Here is a 4,909-nt window from a genome sequence, read left to right on the forward strand (position 1 = left end):
GATGACCAAGCTTTCCCTCTCTCATAGGTACTCGCTTGACCTTAGCCAAAAGGCTGAGATGCAATCTAAAGTAGACTTGTGCATTCGTCTTTGGGCGAACATGAAAACAAACACGAAGAGTGCGTTTTCGTGTTCGTTCCGAAGACATGCCGAAGAGAAGACAGAGGCGGTAAAACGTAGGCGAAGACGAAGACACACACCACGAAGATCTTCGTGATCGTCTTCGTCTACCATTCTTCCCCCCTCCTTCTAACTTACCTTGTCATCGCGGCATCGCGGCAGTTCCCGGAAGTGGAAATCCGCAGGTTTGCCGCCACGGGTTATAGGGCAGTGCAGGATTATCAGTAGACCAGGGACCACCAATTGGTTGATGCCAGAGGAAGACCCTGCAGGTGACCAATAGGCTCATCCCACTGGTCTCCCTCCCTGTTCAATTAGTTAAATGTCCGTACGAGCGACTATTGGTCGCTCGTACGGACATTTAACTAATTGAACAGGGAGGGAGACCAGTGGCATCTGCAGGGTAAGTTGCAGCATTGAGGTTTTAAAACCTCAATGCTGCAACTTACTCGGCACATCCCACTGGTCTCCCTCCCTGTTCAATTAGTTAGTCTGTGCCGGGTTAAATGTCCGTACGAGTGACCAATAAAGTCGCTCGTATGGACATTTAACTAATTGTTGAACAGGGAGGGAGACCAGTGGGATGTGCCGGGTAAGTTGCAGCATTGGGGTTTTAAAACCTCAATGCTGCAACTTACCCGGCACATCCCACTGGTCTCCCTCCCTGTTCAATTAGTTAGTCTGTGCCGGGTTAAATGTATGTATGGACATTTAACTAATTGTTAAACAGGGAGGGAGACCAGTGGGATTTGCCGGGTAAGTTGCAGCATTGGGGTTTTAAAACCCCAATGCTGAAACTTACCCTGCAGATGCCACTGGTCTCCCTCCCTGTTCAATTAGTTAAATGTCCGTACGAGCGACTTTATTGGTCGCTCGTACGGACATTTAACTAATTGAACAGGGAGGGAGACCAGTGGGATGTGCCGGCTAAATTACAGCACCAGGAGTTAACAGTCTGTACGAGCGACCAATGGCAGACGAGCCCCCTGCTGACGACCAATAGAGTTGCTCATACGTACATTTAAACTCCTGGCGCCAGAGCTGCGTTAACCCCTTATTAACCCCTTAACCGGGGAAACGAAGAAAAACCGAACACGAAGAATGTCCACGAATATTCGCCCGAAGAGAAGACGGGAACAGGCGAATATTCGCGGAATACGAAGATTTTTTTCCCCCCCGAAGACGAGCACGAAGACGAACACGAAGAGCCCCCTGGTGCCCAAGTCTAATCTAAAGTGCACACTCCCATTTGAGGCTATGATCACATGGGTGTTATTGCAACAAACACAACTGTATGGATCCTCAGCTCAGCTTTGGTGTATAGTCCCAATTAATATTATTGATCTGTTCACCTCACTGCTGGTTCATTTCAACATAGCCACAAGATGACTCGATGGAAGACAAAATATTACTATGACAGATTTAAAGTCTGGTTCTCTTAAGCAAAAAACTTACTGAAGTCTAGCTGCTAAAGGAGAGTGACAATGAATTTTACATATTGCTGGGTAATCCTTGTCTAAGACCACCATCGAGTATACAGAATTCACAGATGTCATGTTTGATGTGGCTGGTCTGTGAAACCTACTTATTGATTGCTATTATTCACAGGGTCATATCTAATCATGGTGCAAGAGGTTTCGGAGGAGATTAAGCTCTGAATGAAAGGGAATTTACATGTTTTTTCTTTGCGTTGGAAAATAGTTGCATAAGTAGAGGATTAAGAAATTCTGTAATCTCTGCCAAAACCGTTCGCTAGAAACGGCTGCTGCTTATTCATTGACCACTCCTATATTAAAAATACTTTTTTTGCGATGACGTGTATACCTGTAGAAAACATATAATTGAATATATGAAATACAATTCAGACAGCTAAACACTACCTTAATTGTGCACTGAATTAACATTTTCATTGCCAGTTTACAAGAGACTTTCACCTGTTCAGGACCTCCCTATACTTCTCAGTGTTGTTGTAAATATCATCGATGCGTGATTCTGACAGATCTATCTGTGTTAATGACAATTACGAGTATCCATGTTGATAAAACATTTAAAAAATCTGTTTTCCTCACCTTTAAGATCTCTAGGCCACTAACTTTGCACTTGAGCCTTGCTATATCCATCAAAACATAGAATCTGACTGCAGATAAGGACCATTCGACCCACCTGGTCTGCCTATTCCCACTTCTGATGGGAGGTTGTTTATCTTCCATGCTCTCAGTAAAATAAAACTTCCTTACATTACAACTAATGATATCGTCACCACCCAAGCAATCCCTTATCTTCGGTCTCGTTCCCTTTCAAACTCTCAATTAATTTTCATTTTGCAAGAGCAGGACCCTCTTCTCATCCTATACCAGTATGTGTCACATTTCTTCATGTTATTGTTCAAGGCCCTCCAAAGCTTAGTTATTCAAATCAAATAAGAATCAAATCTTTACTACAATCACCTTTTTTGCATAGTCCATTAATCCATTGTTGGGAAGGGATCACCGTCTTTGCTCGAATATAAGACGACCCCCCAAAATTTGTATATTAATTTAGAAAAAAGCCTAAATGGAAAAATGTTTTATTAGTAAATATTAATTCACATGTAAACTATGATATGCCTTATACCCCCCTGTATGCCACTCTGCCTCCCTGATATGCCTTATACCCCCCTATATGTCCCCCTGACTTACCGATGTCTCCCTAGACGTATTCCCCCGTGCTCCAGACTCCCTGGTGTCAAGTGGGGGAAGCCGCCGCTGCGCGCAGACAGCCTCTGCTGCTACCCGGGATGTCCACCGCTGCACGGTTTCTATGACTGAGCACCGGAAGGTCACGTCTCGCCGGTGCTCCGTCATAGAAGGCCCAGTTAAAGTGTTGGGTAGGAGCGGAATTGGTCTGAGCACGTTGTGCAGATGTTCACTGGCTGCCAGAGAGGAGGATCCAAGTCTCCTGCAGCGCTGCGGGGGATCCTCCTCTCTGGCAGCCAGTGAATGTCTACACAATGTGCGTAGACAACCTCCGCTGCTGCTGGCCGGTACTTCCGCTGGGGCTTCTATAATGGAGCACCGGAAGGTCATGTCATGCTGGCACTCCGTCATAGAAGCCCCGGCAGAAGTGCCGGCAGCAGTGGAGGTTGTCTGTGAGCATCGTGCAGATGTCTACCGGCTGCCAGAGAGGAGGATCCAGGTCTCCTGCAGCGCTGCGGGGGATCTGGATCTAAGTCTTGTAGTCAGACCTCTATTTGAATATAAGACAAGGGGCATTTTTCAGAGCATTTTCTATGAAAAAAAACCTTTTTTCTTATAATCGAGCAAATAAAGTATATTTCTAAAGGTCTAATGGCTGATAATAACCTACAAACTATTCACTAATTTTCTGATTATATTTTGCATTCTAATTAATTACTTCTAAAACATTTGTATTTTTAACTGCCTGCTCAAATATTTAATTATTCAAGCACTTTTGATTTAGCCGTTAACTTCGCCTCTGTGTGCATGTTAGGTATAGCATATTCTATACCTATCTTTTGGGCTATAAAACTGAAGATTTTTGTAAAGTAAACATGATAATTCTTTAGTAAACTGCCAAGGATCATTATTCCTAGTTGTATCAAATTAAATATACACTATATGGACAAAAGTATTGGGAGACCTGAACATTACACCAGCAGGGACTTTTATGACATCCGTTCCAGTTCATCCCATAGGTGTTTGATGGGATTGAGGTCAGGGCTCTGTGCAGGCCAGTCAAGTTCTTCCACACCAAACTGCTCCAACCATGTCTTTATGGGCCTTGTTTTGTGCAGTGGGGCACAGTGATGCTGGAATAGAAAAGGGCCTTTCCCAAACTGTTCACACACAGTTGGAAGCATAGCATTATCCAAAGTGTCTCGGGATGGTCCCTTCAGCATACCAAGACATTTTGAACAATGCTATGCTTCCAACATATGGTGTATGTAAATATGACACGCTTGTATAAATACCATGTCTTCATTAAAACACTACTGTTAATGAATGTGAATGGGGCGACTCTAGGCTTTATAAAACCTAAAAAATACAATGGAGGGGCTAAAAGAATTATATAAAACTAAACAATCTGACATATACATTTATGTATGTTTAAGAAGTACAAAATAGATAACACCTACATGTGCCCAACAGCCATTCTCCAATGGGGGGCCAAAAGTGTATGGAATCTGGTAAAAGATGCCATAAATCTAGTGCTGAAATAATAATTAATTCGGTTTTCAAAACAAAGAGCTAGTGAATTAGTGCCCTGGTGAATCACCATGACTGTCAATGTAAACAGTGAGGCGGGACAGGGCATAGTCCCCTTTTATCCAGAGTATGAATGACGGGGAGGACTGACACCTCAGGCAGGAGGCAGAGCGGCAGTGAGGGAGCCTGACAGCTTGATTTGCTTCTGGCAGCGCCATAACAGTGCCAGCCGAGGGATACCTGCGTGTATAAGGAGGTACATAAAGACAACCATATATAAATATGTATATATATAGATCGGTATATGAGTCTGTGGGGTGCCATTAATGGGGGAGGGGGCACATGGTTGAACCCCACTCAGGCTGCGGCAGTGAGGCGGGGAAGGGATTAGACAGAGCCAGAGACCCGCACCTTGTGCTGGATGTCTGCAGCCTGACACACACACACACACACGTGATCACACGCATCGCACCGACACCATCACTTTCACTGTATTGTCTCCCACCTCGCAGAGCCTGCCCAGACCTTCTCCCGGGAGCCCCCGCAGCCATCTGCCTCCTCAGCCCCATCCCTGGAGCTGCAAC

The sequence above is a fragment of the Sceloporus occidentalis genome, unplaced genomic scaffold (genome assembly GCF_023333645.1).
Source record: "Sceloporus occidentalis isolate IW3139 unplaced genomic scaffold, rSceOcc1.0.p SCAF_24, whole genome shotgun sequence".
Classification (NCBI taxonomy): domain Eukaryota; kingdom Metazoa; phylum Chordata; class Lepidosauria; order Squamata; family Phrynosomatidae; genus Sceloporus; species Sceloporus occidentalis.